Source organism: Acanthopagrus latus, chromosome 16 (assembly GCF_904848185.1).
Source record: "Acanthopagrus latus isolate v.2019 chromosome 16, fAcaLat1.1, whole genome shotgun sequence".
In the NCBI taxonomy this organism is placed as follows: domain Eukaryota; kingdom Metazoa; phylum Chordata; class Actinopteri; order Spariformes; family Sparidae; genus Acanthopagrus; species Acanthopagrus latus.
The window spans coordinates 21307270-21326080 of NC_051054.1; the positions used below are offsets into that span (position 1 = coordinate 21307270).

General features: G+C 41.1%; 1 protein-coding gene across 2 annotated transcripts in view; it reads right to left on the reverse strand.

Moving 5' to 3' along the window:
• Nucleotides 1-5283, reverse strand: part of lrfn5a (leucine rich repeat and fibronectin type III domain containing 5a) — a 156495-nt gene extending 151212 nt beyond the window's left edge. Inside the window, exons 1-2 of one of the 2 annotated variants that reach the window (XM_037072675.1) lie at nucleotides 2531-5283; nucleotides 1536-2430 (exon numbers count right to left, since the gene is read on the reverse strand). The gene's annotated coding sequence lies outside the window, so the exon portion shown is untranslated. Of the gene's footprint in view, nucleotides 1-1535 lie in introns of both variants that reach the window. The other variant, XM_037072673.1, reaches the window with a different exon arrangement.
• Nucleotides 5284-18811: the final 13528 nt, after the last annotated feature.

The following is an 18811-nucleotide window of genomic DNA, read 5'->3' on the forward strand; positions in this document are numbered from 1 at the left end:
GTATATATATATATATATATATATATATATATGTCAGTAATCGCTACATATGTAAAAGCACATCTGAAGCAAATCTGAGTATAAAATGTACATTTAGTCAGCCGTGTAACAAAGTGTGATAGATTGAATCCTGCACTAATGCCTCGTCTTTCTTGTTCAAAATTCAAAGTGCCTTTTGTAAAGATGATTTAAGTCACCCCGAGAGACATGGACACCAGCTTTTTTAAACAGTCTTCCATTATCTCCTCAGCGTAAATGACAGACTGAAAATCACAGCTGAAGTGAAAGGCAAGTGATACAGAGAAGACGAACAGGAGACGCTGAGAAGAAAGCGGAAATGAAAGCGGTGGGAGTGAAGGCTACAAGGTTTTTTCATCAGAAGGCCTCCTCCTCTCACCTGACAGCTTGAATGTGTTGACTGATCAGGACCAAGATATGACAAATAAAATCAGAGCATCTTGTTAGTGGCGGTGATGATGTGCTCTTTACTTTCTGATCTGTCCTCTCTGTGGAACTGGCCAGTCTTTGTTCATTTTCCCCGTTTGCAGTTTTAAAGAATGCTCCAGCATGAACATTTTTTTTTAAAAACATCTTGTTTTCTGTTGTATCTTTTTTCTAGCTGCATTGCTCTTGGGATGGTAATGATAGTCTTTTGGTTGGCACTTCGGTCTGGACAGAAAAAAAAAAAAAAAAAACACAGATCAACAGTACCAAGAGCAGATGCCAATTCCAATGCTGAGCGTGGCTGAAAGCAGAGCAGAGAGCCAGTCAGTTATAATAAAAACTATAATAAAAAGCACTTGCTATAGGCTGTGCTTTCCCTCCCTCACTCAGTCATTCAGAATCAGTCTCAGAGGTCATCTTTGGGCGGAGTGCTTGTTGCTTTGCATCATTTACACACTATGTCTTTGTCTGGGTATAGAATGGTTTCCTCTAATCCTCCCTCTCACTATGCTTAAAGTTGAAGGTGGAATTTTGGTGCAAAGAAAATGCATCGGTCGTCGTTTCTATCACTTTATATTCTCCAAAACCTTTTGTACCTTTACCTCAGTTACTCATGGCACTTCCTTGAATAGCTTTTGGCATCTCACGGAGAACCATTTCACCATATCAAGGCCCAGAAATGCGATGTTGGGAAAGTTCACTTTCTACACGAACTAGTTCAAAGTTCAGTTCACAAATTCTGAAATGAACTAGTTCAGTTCTTAGTTCATGATTCTAAATTTTGAACTAAGTTCACAGTTCCAAAAATAAACAAGTTCATAGTTCTTTTTTTTCAACATGTTGCTGCAAGCTATTATTTTTTCAAAACGATTGCCACCGCCCATGTAGAACCACAGACAGCAATTATTCAGTTTCAACACTGAAGCTGCAGCTCTCTGACAATATACTGCAAAACCAGGATGTCCAGCTGCAGCTGGGAGATGAAGACAGCGGAGCCGCTACTGTACACCGTTAATGTGATTTGGGTGGTAGAGGATCTGTTTTGGCTTGCTGTTGCCGTGTCTTTTGATTTTCTATTCACTCCCACGTACCTTGAAAGGCTCACTGGGTGCTTTAGCTCACTGTGCCATTTCAGGTCTGCTGTTGATGTTTATGATGTACGGATTCTTGAAACCCGACGGGCAAAGTTTAAACAAAAAGGTCAGATTTTTCCCTCCTGGATCATCACTGACCTTTTCATAAAAATTGTTTTAAGTAATCATACGAAGATGCCGTATGAATGGAGGCAGAGTCTGAGGTAGCACTGCTGTCTTCATTTGTTTTTGCCTCCATGCTTCGCATGTTGATGACACGTGGCAGTGCAACTCTGTGGTGGCTGGTGTTGCCTGATTGAATGTGTTTTCCAGCTACATATTAAGGCCTGTTCATGGTGTGTTTTAGCCAGCTTTCGCCTGGAAGCCTCGACGGAAAGCTGGCACTCTCTCGAACAAAGTTAAACTGTGAGAGAGCCCCAGAATGAACACGCTCACAATAATGTTCATCAGGCAGAACACAGTATGTTTAGTTCATGTTCAACCAAAATATATGAGTTCATGAACGATCGTTCACTGAACGCGTTCAGGCACAACGCTGCAGAAATGCAGGATCCATCTCTGACAGGTTTTCTCAAACATGATGCTGTGACCATTTGAATGTTCGTAGATGGACCCAGAAGCAGACAGCCGGAGTGGAGACGGTTTAAAGGTGATTTATTTAACAATTGATGATTGAAGTGCAGTTCAGAGGTAGCTTGTTGAAGCAGAACGAAGAAGGCTCTGCGAGGAGAGGGGTTACCAGAGGTTAGGAAACTCCAGATAATGCAGAGAATGGTGGTGGCAGGCTGGGTGGTGGTGGTGAGGTGGTTCCAGAGGGTGGACGAGGTCCTGGAGTAGGTTTCGGCTCGGGGAGTGGCAGTGTGGCTGGTGACAGAGGTGTGTAGGCAGGAGGCTGGTGGGTGACAGAGGAAGAAACAGGGTTAAATCTGGTTGAAAGACAAAAAAAAACAACACAGTCTGGCAGTGAATGAAGAGTAGACCAAGGTTTTAACCATGATGGGGAGATACGCTTCAGCCCTCCAAGAAGGACACGCCCAGCCTCCGCTGCACTTCTAGCCGTTTTTATACTGGGCTGTCATTTTGGTCGCTAGGTCAACAAGTTTAGACAGACTGCAATATATTGGGGGTCTGTTTTGGTCCATCAATATGACGCTTAGGAGGGTACACTTATTTCCACCTCCACTGCTATGTAAATCCAAGTTGTCAATGTGCCAGCAGTTGTGTGAGATGGGTGGAGGTGTCGATGACGTCCACCATTGTGCGACGCACAGCCGGGGAGTTTTAAAACCAGGAAACAGTTGATCACAACAGTCAGTCCATCTCTGTAGCTGTTTGGTTGTCCTCTTGCTGTTGTAGCGGCAAGCTACTAACGGTCGCTACTTTCAAATTAAAAGCCCCCCACTAAGAACACAGTTCTAAACTCCAATGGGGTGCAATGTAAAGCTCTTATTCTGAAGTAAAAATTGACCTGTTTCCTGTTAGCTGTCTGGTGCTAACGGAGGGGGCGAGGCGCTCCGCTGCACGCTTCCTATAAGTGCGGGGGTTTAAGATTGGCATGTTTTTGACTGAGGAGATGAGAATATGGGCCACAGGTCTATAAATAAGTAAATCTATCAAGTGTCGCCACATTTAATACCATGGCAGGGGGGGGGCACCCATGACAAGGCAGTGGCCAGTCATGCTTATGCTGCATCCCGCTGGCCTTGAGCAGGCAGCTGCACAGAAATTATGACTGACACTGGTATCATGGGGCTAAATATTCTTCTGATGCATATGTTGTACATCACTGCTCATGCCCAACTTCGTGCTTCATGTCACGTCACATGTTTACACCTACCCTAGTGGCGGCTTTGTTGAAAAGAAGGAATATTACACCTCCCTTTCACGTAGACAAGGTGGCAGATTGCAGCCTTCACCTTCCTGCAAACGTGGCACATTTTCTAACTAATAGAGGCTGCTGATATACTCGGGCAAAAGGAAAAACTTCCCAAGCACAGAAAATGCACCCAAAAACTCCAAGTCATGACAGATGCAGATGTATGAGTTCACTGTCCTCCACCTGCTCCTCTGGTCTCCTCTCTGTTCACTCTCACTTTCTTTCCAGCAGCCTCTCTTTTTTTCTCTCATCCTTTCAAACAGCTCTCATTCATTTGTCTCTTCACCCGGCCCCCCTTCACTCACCCTCTTCTTCCCTTTGGTTCTCTTTGTCGTTTGTCTTTTATTTTGCCAGAGAACTCTCACTGAGAATTTGATCATCACCTATTGTGGCTACTTTCTCTCATTTTTTATTTATTTATTTTTTTTCTTTCTAGTTGATGCCACAGAGAGGTAAGTGGAATAGAAGGACCTTATTCTCTCCGGCATGTGCACGGAAACATTTTTGGATGTTGATGGATGTTTGATTGCTTCACCCTTTAGGTTATAAATGGATATGGTCCGACTTTTTTTTTTTTTTTCTTTTTCTTTTTTCTTTCAGTCTCAAGTTTTAAAATCTGGATATTCCAGATCTGTATTGTAAGGGGAAATGAATAGATAGGTAGATCTGTACCACAAAATAAACAAACACAACCGAAATAACAAAAAAAATAACATAATGGAGGTTGTCAGTGCTGCGAGGCAGAGTAAAAGTGACGATGACTGATGGTTCTGAAAGCAGTCTAGCTTTGAATGGTATTATTGTGTACACTGCAGCTTCCTATTCTTTTTTTTTTGTTTGTTTTTGATAAAGCCACTTTACACAGTCAGAAAGCTCTCACCAGTGAGGCAAATGGAAAGACGAGAAATGGAATCTAAAGCAACTACTGTATCAATTTATTTCACGTAAAAACAAAAAAACAAAAAAACAAAAAAAACATGTATTGGTGTATAAAGTTCCTTAAACATTGCAAGATAGGGTTGACATTTATGTTGATAACTGCTGCATGCAGGGTGGCACCAGCATGCAGAAAGTTGGTTTTATTTAACACAAGAGAACACAAGGGCACTTTCATGATGGTGTTTAGAATCAGGGGGCATCAAGACATTTCTCATCAGCATGAAATAAACAACAGATTCCCAATGATTCATGCTGTCTATTTTCAATACAGTGTCATGCATACAGACAGAAAATATTCATTTGTGTCCTTTTAATGGAAGACAACCTGTCCTTGAGAAGTAATGGATGTCAGGCATGTCAGTATGAATGTGCTCTTTCAAACCACAGGTGACAGAAAGCCATGATGTGTAAAGCCCTTTGTTTCCATGCCCTCAGTCAGAGCTTGCACAAACCCATCTAATTCCCTGTAGATAAACAGCTCTGTTACACTGTCTGACTGCCTAGCTTGTTTAGATCGAGTTGGGTTTCTATGCTTTCAAGTCAAGCGGGGAAATGTGTATAATTTCTTAAGCGTCGCTGGTTAAAAGTCAGTATGTGTCAAGATTACAAAGGCTTTGCCTGCTAATGAGCTTACTGTGCCTTAGAGGAGCCATTACAGGATTGACTGAGCCCTGACCAGGAGAAATTACACCTCCAGCAATCGCTTTAACCAGACTGTGCACCTGCTCCTGTGGTCTCTCATCTCATATTGACGATAATGTTTATCCAAAATTAGACTGTTAAATATCATACTGTGCTGTCATTCCATTTCTAAATATAATGGGACGAGTAATTATAACTTTGGAGAAACTAAGGACCAGCGTAAAAAATGACTCCCAGACTGTTGCTGTTTCATAGACAGGTCAGGTGAAAGGGCTCTGTTGAGAGGTGACTCAGCTTCGGCCCCAGATTCAAACCCCAAAATGATGAAATAACAGAGAGCACTTTCGCCAGCTGAGCTATGTAGGTGTCCCTCCCCCGAGGCATTTTACCCCCACAGCTGTCAGTCAGCACAAACCACATTTTTTTTTTCTCTCTCTCTCTTTAGCATCTAAGCGGTGAGGGGCTTTTCTGTAGTATTGTTATTTACCCTACAGCCTGATGGGTATCCGCTCCACCGTGGTCATGAATAAAACTAATTGCGTTCTCAGTTGGTGATTCATGCTTAACATCTTTGGGGCTGTGTGTGAAACCATAAGCTAATAGTTATCATTGACTGTTCAGACTGGGCTTGAATTGGATGGCTTATGTTTCACAGAATGGCTCCATTTATGGATCCACTTGTTTGGTTCAGTCAGGTCGGATTCATCACTTAACCCCGCCCCCTCTGCGTCTGACTCAATGAGCCCAAACATTCTGTATGTAACACCACTTTGTAAAATAAATCCCCGCACATCTGTTTATCTGTCACTGACTTTTGGCCGGAAAAGAAAAGCTTGTAAAATCCTCCATAACACATACAACATTAAATACATGATATGATGTAAAAGGCTTTATCAGCATTTATCCATGTTGTCAGCCCCTTAGCAAAGAGTAGTATACTTGAAGTTCATTTTATTAAGTATGCTTGAGTATAAGTATAGCAAGTATACTATGAACCCAGCAGACTAGAGAGTATACTAATTTGATACTTCTTCGGACTAAATTGGAACATTTCAAGTTTATAAAAGTATACTTTAAGTATACTTCATAAAGTCATTTTAAGTTTACAAGTACACTCACCTATATACTACTAGTCTTCCAAGTATATACTTCTAGTCCACATTTTAGTTTATTAACATGTAAGTTTGCAGTGGAGTGAAAAACATTCTTACTCTGTTAATTTAAAGGTAAGCACAAGTCAATAACTTGACCTTAATCTGCACTTAAATCAAGATATACCAAATATTAGTACTTTTAATTTGACACGTTCTAGCCAGAGATTTGCCATTTATCACCACACATACTAACAATTTAACAGACAAGAAGTCTCTCTCAGAAAACACCCCTTCACTCACAGTTACAACATTTTCATCATCTTTGTTAACTCGACACAATTTAACCACGGAACAATGATGTAATTTAACCCGTAACCATCTTACACATCATGTTATTCACAACCACATTCACGAACCATAATTACACCAACAGAATGCCCAAGAGTCTTTGCGCCACAGTCCACAAGGGGCGTTACAGTATACTAAAGCACAAGTATAAGCTTTAGTATTGAAGTATAAGTGTAAGTCTAAGTATTAATGTACTTAGTCTTAGACTATTATTTATGCTTTTCAGTATAAGCCAAGTATACTTCACTATGCTTTTCTTAAGTATATGAAATATAGTATATAAAAAGTACACTTCAAGTATACTGCCTCAGTTTTTTTTATAAAATAAGTGTACTTGTAGTACACTTGTATAAACTACTTTTTGCTAAGGGGCATTATCAAATGTCCAAACCCAGTTTATGGTAAAGGAGAGCGAAGGGTTAGTTAGTACAGTACTTTAATAAATTTCTACATTTTGATTTGATTAAATTAAAAAGAAAAATGATTTTATTGTAAACCAGCCAGTAACATTTATTTAGTCTTAAATACAATAGTTACTTCTATGATGTTTGATAATTATCATTATTTATTTATTTATTTTTTTTTTACCATTCATGTAACATTCATTTGTGTGCTTTTATTTGTGTGTGGCGTTGGAACCTCACGATGTTACGTGGGCGCTACAATTACTCCGTGTATTATATTGTTCTTTTTATTCCTGTTTTTTTATGTACGTGGCTCAGGTCGTCGCTATATTGTATGTTTTTTTACCGTGTGTTATTGCCAATGTAAGGCACTTTGTGACCGTTGTCTGTGAACAGCACTATAAAAGCTCTCTAATTTGTATATGCACCGCAGTGATTTTTATAGTCGTTCTGGGTTTGAAACAATAAACAGTTAATCATAATTTACATGTTGTAAATGCCACAGGGGGGCTGTCTGTGTGCACGGGGGAGGATGCCCATACAAGCCAAATCCTTTATGTGTGTCTATATATGCTTCTTTGATGCCATCATATTTGAATAAATTATGCAAATACCACAGGCATGTAACTGGTGACCTCGTACACTGTTTGTGAACCGCTGCTTATACTTTGTCATAACGTGTCAGTATCGCGCTCCTCCAGCTGTAATCAGCTATCCCAGCACCATCTACAGTGGACTGAAACTTCAAACCGGTTTGAACCTTCAGAAGTGAAGAAAAGCCGAGATGAAACGGAGAGAATTGAGGCCTGGTTATCTAATCAAGCAATGCTTTCTGAAGCTACAACTCTGTGGACACCATGCTGGAGTCATTTTCCGGGGACATGGGCACATTTTCTGGACCATAACCGTGTCCGCAATGATCTAAAGCTCCTTCGGGTGTAAAAAAAAAAAAAAAAAAAACTCAAGCATTTTATGAGTCCATAAATTCAGCCTCCTGTTCATTGTCAGCGGAGCAGAAAAAAAAAGTGTTGTTTGATGGTAGAGCAGATTAAGGGTCCGCTGGCTTTGTGAGACACTTTCCCATGTTTTCAAGTATTGACTGAACTGTCCTCAATCGGAACAGGGCTGGGGACCATGCTGCTCTATCAAGGCTGTGCACAGTCTGGGCTGCCTACTGTCAGCAAGTGTGAATGTGACAGTGATCAGTGTCAGCCTCCAAATGAGTTCACTTGAATATGTCACATCTGAGTTTCAGAGGGTTCAAGTTTTAAGCAAATATCTACTGAAAGTGAAAGTGAAGTTACACATTTGTTTCCCCGCATTGGGCTTTAAACTATCATTCCAAGGATGAAGTTAAAGGTTTGTGTGGCAGAAAGATTCAATTACATTTTTGCAAAGCTACATCTTGAGAGGAGACTGTGACATCAGCACGTCTGGCTTCCTTTCAGCTCATTTAGAGTTTGAACGGAGAGGAGGATATCGATTCCATTCAAGCCGCCAGAAAGGCCTATTGGTGCGGTGGCCGTCGTTGACGCTAGAGGTCATTTGACAGACTTTTTGACTCACATGCAAAGATGGCTCTGACAGCAGCAGCCTAAGCTTTACCGTGTCTTTTTGAGTTCAACTTACAATGATTTACAGCTAATCTATACCAAATACACAGCCTGGCATAGACATTATTGGATGAGAAAGGAGGTATTATCTGCTCACTCTCATTCCGATGGAAAGTCGGACAAAGTCTCATAGTCCGCAGAACATTTCTGGAGCTCCACAGCAAAACAGCATTGAAGCACGCCGCTAAACAACTGAAGCAGCTGGGGAGTTGTTTAAAAACGTAAAAAACAACTGAAAAGAGAAGAAAGTAAATGGCTCCATAGAGCCTTTCCAACATAAACAAGTTCTCTTTAAGCCCAATGATCCAACATTGATTTTCACATATTTTTTTAGGCCAAAATCTTCACTGTGGCTGCTAAGATAAAAGCATTGGGCGCACCCCATCTGAAGTGCTTCCAAAAGTTTGACTGTGCGTCAAGGTTATAATACACAGTATATTTAACATTGTTTCAATTTGTCATCTTGGGGCTCTCAGGGATTTTCATTATGCTGGACAAATGCTGTTTTACGTATTTTTTTTTTTTGTTTTGTTTTGTTTTTATGTTTAAAAAGAAGTCCCATTTACTTCAGTTGTCCAGGAGAATGTTGTTTTGTCGTGAACCTCCAGAAATTGTTTGTGGACTACAAAACTTTATCTAACTTCCCATCAGCATTAGGGTGAGTGGATAATAACTTTTCACTTTTGGGTGAACTCATCCCTTAAATATGGCTTTTTTTTTTTTTCTAATACAGTAAAAGGGATGAGGAGATTGTCTTACTTGCAGCACAGCTTGAAATGTTACAGGCCCCAGACTGCATTTTAAATTGTGTATAAGCACAAGTTCAATTTGTAGGAATTCAAGCATTTTGCTTGCCTGCAGGTTTTTACGATGACGTAAGGTGTGATAAGTTAACACAAAGGTTTAATTTGATGCCCTTTACATGTACGAGGGAGGCTGGCCTTGTTTTGAGGAATGAAAGATAAACAGCATGCATTATCTTTGACTTTTGGACTAAATACTGAAAAATAATGAAAAAGAAATCTTAAAAAGGCCAAAGCTTAAAAATATTGTCATGAAGTGTTGATTTTAAGGCACTAAAATGTTATATGTAAGCCACTTTAAAATATTCTTACTGACAGCCAAAGAGTAAATTACACTACTGTGCAACACGACCTCAATCAATGAGCTCATTTGCGAGGAACTCAGTATTGAATCTGTTAGTACAAACATTTGATGGATAAACACCATTGTCAGCAGTAGCGTGGCACCGTCAATGTGAAATGACATCCTGCTGCCTGGGAGGAGAACACCCAAGAGTGAGGTGAAGCAAAGAGTTGGGAGGGAGAAAGGTGGCGGCTTGGGAAGTGCGGCTCCGACAAGGCAATTAAACGCACCTTGGGCTTGATGGATTTCTAATTGGAGGCTGATCACATCGGAGGTGCGCTGGATTATAGTGCCGGTAATGAATGGGAGAGACAGAGCGTGACAGATTACTGCTGTTACGCCTCTCCCGGAACTGTGGAGAGAGAGAGAGAGTGTGTGTGTGTGTGTGTGTGTGTGTGTGTGTGTGTGTGTGTGTGTGTCAGTTTTGTGTGTCGGCATTACAGCATTTGGATGAGAAAGAGAGACAGATGTGTGCTTAATCCAACGGATATAACGAGTGTGCTGCAGGTATGTGTGCATGTGTTCAGAGCCTATGTTAATGTGAAAGGTTATTAAAGTGTGTGTGCATGTGTGTGTGTGTGTGTGTGTGTGTGTGTACACTAGTACAGTGCTGCTGTGACACGTGTAAAATAACAGGGAGGGAAATGGAGACAAGAGGGAGGAAATACAGGAGCGCAAAAGGCAGCGAGGAACAACGAAGAGCAGGTGAATGAGTGAGAGAATATGTCAAAGTGGAAAAAAGACAGAAAGACTGTGAGAGAAACATGAAAAGCAGGAAGAGATCTATGTACGTCATAAAAACACGACAATCGTTGTACAAATGGGAACGTGAAGTCTAGTCGGTCTGACTTGTGATATGTTCACGTGAATTCTCTCAGTCAGAAAAAACAAAAAAACAAAACGTCAGATCATTTCAAGAGCACCTGGTTGCACAGAAAGCCCACGTCATTGTGAATGGATGACTGCAGACACATTTTAAATGCAGATGCTTCCATACGTGGCCTGCACTCATTGAAGCAGATCTAAACTACCGGAGGAACGGTACGTATGACAACAACATGAGCGTGCTGCCATGCTCGACGGACGACTGTGTCACAGCAGTTTAACTGTGCTGCTGCACAACCTACAGTATCATCAGCCCGCGACGCAGCGCAGTGCACGTGATGTCAAGCGTCTTGACTTGGATGGGACTGAAACGAGTGAAGACAACAGAGGATGTGATGAAAGGGGAAGAGGGTGAGCAAGGGAGGGATAAAAATAAAGGAGGGAAAGAGGGGGAAAGAAGAACAGACTGAGAGAGGGAAGTCAACTTCGGCAGAACAGAAGGATAGGCGGCGAGGAGGCGGAGAGGAAGAGGGGGGAGAGTGAACGGAGAGACAAGAGACAGTGTGTGTGTGTGTGTGTGTGTGTGTGTGTGTGTGTGTGTACGTGTGAGAAGTGAAGGGAGGGAAGGAAAAAAAAACAGGAAGAAAGAACAGGCGAGGAACTTTTAATGGCCCTGCTGTTGTCTTTGTCAGCACACTGTGACAGCCAGAATCAATTATTAACCAAGACCACAAGCCTTTGGAGAGGAGAAGAAGAAAGTGTGGCAGGGAGGTGATGGGAGCGAGGGAGATCAGGGCACGGGGATGCAGGGAAGGAGAGAGCAGGGGCGAAAGTGATGAGGAGAAAGAAGGGGGGAGGAGGGGGATGTATGGAAGCGAGAGTTATCAAGAGAAGAAAGGAGGCGAGGGAGGGAGGATGACACAGTTTTCACAGCATTTTACAGAGAAGCAGCTATAATAGAGTGATAGGGAGAGATGCAAGAGACGGAGTCGGCGTGTTCTTTCATGTTTCAGTCCTTCAGGTCATGCTGTGTATGCGCCTCCACGTCTTATATGCAAATGTGCAGAAGTGGAGCCTGTGGTCATGTTTGTACAGATAGGCTGGCCCATGTTACACACCAGGACAGGATCTGACCCCATTTTGTGTTTCATGAGAAACATGTTGAGGAAGGTTCTCAGTCGGTTTCAGTTTCTTGAAGATGTTTCACCTCTCATCTAAGAGGCTTCTTCAGTTCTAACAAGCTGGAGGGGAGTTGCAGGCTTTTAAACTCTGTGTGGGAGTGTCCTTACAGATTGTTAGTGCCACTCGTGGGTCAGTGACCCAACCAGCCTTCATGTGGCCAAGTGGAACGACTGTCTTTGACCAGAGGAGGTGGCCTGAGACATTACTTCTCACCCCCCTACAATGTAATACCGAGTTTCCACCCCAGACAGCTTAACAACCATTCACACCCGGGCTCACCTAGCCTCAGCAACCCCTATCAGTCAGGGTACAACACACACACTCACGGTCAAGTGAATGCCTGTACGTTCAGTCATGTATCACCATGTTTTCTTCACCTTCTTTTGCCTCCTCATCGGCAGGGTTTTGCATCTGTAGTGTAGACGTGCAGTTATTTCTGTTGTGCCACCATTACCTTGAGACAGCGCCTGGGGAAAAAAACAATGCCCCTCCCTGTTTTAGTTGTGCAATGGCATCCATGCATCCCGTGTGCCGTAATTTGACAATATTTCCCCAGGAAAAAAAATCAAAATAAAAATGGATCCAGGCGGCTGGATAACGTTGTGAAAGCAGTGGGAACCAGTGCAGATGGTGTCATCTTTCTATAGCCATTACACTGTCCAGTCAACATTTACTTCAGAATTATATGCTGAAGCAAAAAAAAGTGCAGCGTAATTGTCAAATATGTTTTAAACAACTACAGAAAGCTAAATCAGACGTGTCATCTAAGATACAAAATGTGCTCATGATGAACGTTTTCTCATTCATAGAATCCCAACAAAAACAAGGGCAGAATATTACATCCACAGTCTACAAGGTCTGCGTTTGTTGGCGAGGAATGTCTAGCGTACAGAGTTCTTCTTCTCGTCTCAGGACTGATGTGCTGGTGTCTGTTACATGGGTCCAAAGGCATCTGGGATAATTTTAGCCTCGGGGGATTTTGCCAGAAAGCTTCTCTAACTGAGCCATAAAATAATATTAAAAAAAAAAAAAAAAAATGGGTAAAGTAACACCCCCTTTAAAGCTAAAACAATGAGCTGAAAGATGCTAAAATGCTTGTGAGACAAGAGACATGAGACAAGCTGTAGGGTTAAGTAATAATTCTGTGTGCACGTGCTACTGTGACACTATAACCATTAATACGGGCATTACTGCAGCTTTGTAGTAAGGGTTGCAATATTTTGAAAGCTGATAGCTCTGATTGCAGGCCAGTATTGAAGGAAACAGTACCAGCAAGCTTTTTGGAGGTGTGATTGAGGCATCGGGGCAGTGCTGCTCATTACCATCATTCAGTTATTCATCCATGATTCCTTTGGTAGGCAGCTAAGACGTTACTGATCACCCATCTCACATGTTAACAAAGACACCAACTCAACAGTTAATGACTAACTTCTTTGATAATTTATCGCCTTGAACTATTAATTTAGCATCCAATTAACAAGCCAGGGCCATTAATGAGGAAACAAATTTCTTATTTGCTGTGACAGCAAAGCAAAAGACAAAATGTTGTCACAAGACAGCGTGTGGGAGGGAGGTTGAATAACTCAAGGCGGGGAGTTATTAAAAGTGAATTTAAAGGTCACCCCTGGAGGATTATCAGACATCAGAGCAGGAATACGACAGAGCAAAAATCAGACAAATACAAATAATAAAGACCAGCTTAGAGAAAAGGCCACTGTCTGTGGCTGACCCAGCTTAAAGACGTGTGGGACAACAAAGACAGAATCACCCCTCAGATGACAGACAGGCAGAGCACTTTGTCTCATTTTTCTAATATTTGAACAAAGATATGGGTGAACGTCTCAGCTATCTCTAGATAAAAAAACATTTCCTCTGTGACACACTGAATATTTCAGAAGGCAGGTGATGTCAAAACATCACATACAGTGGGAGTCAGGATGTACACGCTCAGTCAGACTGTCTGGTTCGGATCGCCTGGTGATTGAAAAGGAGACACCTCACATTAGGCTTTTTACCACTATTGTCAGTCAGATGCAGACTAGAAACCAGAAACATGTCAGAATAAAAACCAAACCAACAGATGTGTCATATAAGAATAACCACAGTTCAAGACTTGGATCTTCGTGTTATCAGACAGAATACGTATATGTTTATTGCCATTTGCAAAGATAAAGGGCAGTAAAGGGACAGTGGAATTACGGTGCACATTTCTTAGAGTCAGTTTATAACAAGAATGGAGAGTGAAGTAAATTAGAGGAGTAGAAATATAGTATAATCAGACAAAAATAGTAGATATACTTCATACAAAGTACAAACTATGAATTATATGAACATAAAATAAAAATAATTAGAAAATTACAAATATTGCTGATAGAAATGCATTATTTCCCTAAAGAACAATTGCACAAGACTCTCAATGACAGTGATGAAGGTACTTCTGTAGAGGGGAGTGAGCTAAAGTAAAGTATTAAGTGTCCATAGTGTGAACAGGGGATGGGAGGGGGTATTTCCTGCAGTCGGTCTGACAATGGCTCACTCGCAACAAAGAACTGACCATTTAGAGCAAAACTGCATTAGGTGTACGAGGTTTAAAAGGGTCTGAATAGCAACATGAATACTGCTGGGCAGCTAGTCCACCTTAATGAAGACAAACATGATCATTGCGTTTTTTGCTGAATCAACAAAACCAAAAATACAGGGTATAAGGGGGAGGCTGGGGTGATGGCAGCAGCTGCCACATGATTACTGAACCTAAATATCAGCAGTCATTTCTAAATATACTGCAGATCATGTACTGGAATAGTCCTTCGATTGTCATTTAGCCACAGAATCTGGCTGTTATAACAGCCTGTCTGGACCAGTTTCAACACAATACTATAGAGAGAGGAGCAAATATTTAACAATGCAGCAACAGCACAGCTTTATATATTTCATCTGTACTGACAAGGGAATTCACAGTTCACATTCCGACACAGTTCCTATACACTCAATAACTGTTTCTCATCTAATCAAATCACAGTTTCTGATGGATTCCTGCTGATCATGCTGATGTGGATTCTACTCACCTGTTAGGGCTTATTTCTTAATTACATCGTGACAGCTGAACATTAAGTCATCATAACGCAGTCTTCGTTCTCTGACAATGTATTATGTTATCGGTGAATATTATGCAGCATCATCTGCTTGGTATAATATCCTCACATTATTAGGTAGTAATCTTCCATCTGGTGATTTTTAATTTTTAATTCCAGTGTATGTTATCTCCCTATTTTGTCGCAACTGATGAAGTGATTTAACTTTAGAATGAACTGCTCGCTGTAACCACTGTTTGACTGACTTATTGACACATACATATATTCTAGAAGACATGAAAAGGCTGAATTGGAGAAAGAAAGTTCAGATAAGTTGCTTAAAAAACACTGCGCGATAAGCTCAGAGTGAAAGAGCTCAGACCTGAGAGAGGAAAAGAGTACACCCTGTTTTTTCACAAGGCTGGTTTGCTAAGAACTTGTGACTAAATGCATGCGGTGAGTACCTCCTTTTTCAACCAGAAGTAGCGTCACTAGATACTGCAGCACAAGAACATCTGCAGGGTGCTGCTGAGTGTAAAGGAACCTCTGAGACAGTACAGAAGGAACTTTGAGAAGAGAGCACGTCATCGAAGAAATCAGGAGTGTTGACTTGTTTCAATTTGTTTTAGTCTTTTTACAAGCTTTTTGCTGCTGTTCTTCTCGTCGTTTATGATAGTTACTATCACTAAGTAAATAAGGAGTCTTTTGGTTATGGACTGTTGGTTTGACAGACAGGGATATGGGTATTAGTAAAAGAAAAACCAAAAAAAAAAAAAAAATACAAAAAAAAATACAAAAAAATACAAAAAAATAACATATTAGACAAAAAAAAAAAAAAAAACAGTTCCAGGTAGTATTTTAATTTAGATTTTTTTAAATAGACTGTCTCTCCTGCTGTTTCTCATGGATCTCTGCCCCGTTTGCAAGGAGAGGGAGCCGTATGTGGAAAGACGTCGCCTCCGAGATCTAGAATGTGTCTTATAGAAGAGAAACACACATTTCAGGACAGAACAGACATGTCCTGTGATTTTCAGCCTCCTTATATAGAGGAGGGGAGCAATGCCTGAGAGTGACATTCTCAGCTCTCTGGATGTGCAGTATGCTGCAGTTCAATCTAATCTTATTCTTGTGTTGATGGGTTTGAAAATGAAAAATAAAATTGATCAACTATGCAATTACATCATATTATTGACTAACTCTTCTGTTTACTGCATCTACAGATATGAAGAATACATTCATACAGACTTCTTGTGACTTGTTTGACCTCAGCCATGACTCGACTTGACTTGCTTGATTTTGATCACAGTATCTTGAGACTTGCTTGAGACCTGAAGGTTAAGACTTGAGACTTGCACGTATGTGACTTACTCCCACCTCTGGTGTTTGTATAGTAGCCCAGACAGACAGACCAAACACTGACTATCGAAAGGGAGTCTTGCATGTTTTTTTCACAAGGCTGGTTTGGTGAAATATTACAGTGTTTTTGTTGATCTTTTGACTCTACCTCCATGTTCTGGTTAAAATTTGTAGTTTCAAAAGAAATTTCATACCATTACTCGATCAATTACCTCAGGCCTCAAAGAATTTTAACAGCTTGTTTGGTGTTTCCTTCATTTTTCATGTGGCACCATCAGATATGTTTTCATTTTCCCAGTTCTTTGGCTCAGAATAAAATACCTGCAAAACTAAAGACTTCATTCTCTTGCCTGCAGTGTTTTGTATTTTTTTCCCATTTTTATTTATTTTTTTTTTTCTGTCGTGTCATTTCAGATCCAGACACTCCCTCCTGCCTTGCAGCTACCTCTTCTCCATCCACTCACCCACATGCTTCCCATTTCTCTAATCAGCCTTACAGTGCTGAAGCAGGCCAATCTCTGCCAGAATATCTCATTTGCATCCAGCTACATTACCTTTGCAGCATTTGGTTCTGCTTGTAGACCCATTGTTGGACGCTCAGATTTATGGTTCTCTGCCTGACTCTACCTGGTATTGAACCTTCATACTGGGCATCATCTGGGATTTCAACATTGGTTTCTAGTTGAAAACCTGGTTGATATTTGGTTTAAATATATAAGACCGAGAACCAAGTCTCTCACCCTTTTTTCAATCAGCTAAAATGTGGTAACACCATCAACATTTCACAAAAAATACATGTTTGAAATAATTCTAGTAATGTTGATTTGTAGACTGAAAGAAAGACAATGTTGATCATTGATGATGGATTTCCCCAAAGTCATATTGTCCTGGTACGGCTAAACGTGGTCTACATGAAGACGCACATGTTCTAACTGAACACACAAAGATGAAAACCTGTTGAACTGTCATTGAAGCAGAACACGTGCTGTAATACTATCATTTACATAGCAAGAACGTGAAACAATTTCTCTTGTAACGTGACGACAATTCAATTTCACAGGTCAAAGTATTCAATAGATCCACGTGTCCACGTGATACATGAAATAATAAACTCTTTAATCCACCCACATTCATTTACTGTGTGCTGACCGTTCAGAGCATTCATCAGTTATTGATGAAAAGCTTTTGATGCGTGGCTAACACACACAATCACGAGTCAGTCTCTCTACCATATGAAACACAAAGAAGCACAGGAAAACAGCAAACGGCTTTTTTTCCCAGTAGGATGAAACTAGTCATTCTGTGTGTGCTGGGTCGATATGAGCAGGCAAGAGAGCAGAGTGATCACTAATGATCTCACTGGAGCATGTTATTGCAGAATTGGTGCACAAAGGAGCATCTTTTTTTTTTTTTTGTAAAAAATAATCTTAATTAAACTAAGACAGGTTGTATGAAGCAATGGTAAACATTGCTACGATTGCTTGTTCAGTGCTGTGGATACTGTGGTGAAACTCAACTATAACCTGTGGAGAGTTTAACTTCCAAGCAGCATGCAGAGCTTTAGGGGTTTTTCACCGGGTGGATATCCCGTTTGGGAATGAAACCCTTCAAGCTTGTGCTTTTATTATACCAGGAGGAGTCAGATTGACCAGCTGAGCAGCTGTTGTTCTGCCCGCTGGGTCGATATGTGCAGTCGAGACAGCAGAATGGTCACATCAACGCAGATGATCCTGTTTTGTATTGTGGCATCACTTCACAACAAAGCACAACGATCAAGAAGTTAACTGCCGTAAGTCGGAAATCTACTTAAACCAGAGATCAGCAATCCCTCTATCTCACTCTCCCTTTATGTGTCCCTGAAAATTTCATGAAACAAACTATGATTGGAGCAGCATTCAGCATCCTTTGCAAACTGCTTAATATGCTGTTCTTTTTTATGTGACGTTCCCAGAAGTAACAGAGCAAGTTGTTCTCAGGTAGAAGGAAAAGAGCAGCAGAAGCAGAAATTGTTTCTGATATCCTCAAACCTTTGTGATAATTCCTGCATTACTGTAGTTCAGGAAGTATAAAAGCCACTTTGGTCAAATCATTTGTTACATAAGGGTACATACATAGGGTAGGTCTGGTTGTGTGCAATTAATAAATACTAATAATAAGTATGGAGCCCCACCCTGGAATCAGGGACCAATAACTAGACCAGGGAACAATCTCAATTGAAGGATGTTCACCTTAAATGTAAATACTTATCAAATATTTAGAACTAAAGGAACAGAGAACGAAATGAACCGCAGCACTGACAGCAACATGAACAAAACAGTGTCGGAACAGCACCTGCCGACCTGACAGGCCTCCATCCACAATGTGCTTTTGGTCAGATTTGAACTCTGAGGTTCCAGATTTGGTGAATGTTCTACTACGACCCGTGTGTATGTGAGAACAATGGCTTGGAGACAAAGTTAACTGTGTGCTGTGTGTGTGTGTGTGTGTGTGTGTGTGTGTGTGTGTGTGTGTTTGTGTGCATGTGTGTGTGTGTGTGTGTGTGTGTGTGTGTGTGTGTGTGTGTGTGTGTGTGTGTGTGTGTGTGCGTGTGTTAGTAGAGAAAGAGAGAGAAGGAAGGAGAGTCAATGCTGTGGAAACAACCTTGAAGAGACAATACTTTCTATCACTCAGTGGCTGGCGAACTAACTCAGGTCTGAATCACCCTCTGCTGCTCATTGTTCGTTGATGGAAACGCGGCTTATTGTGCGCTCACACGGCGGCAAAGCTAACACTTGAAT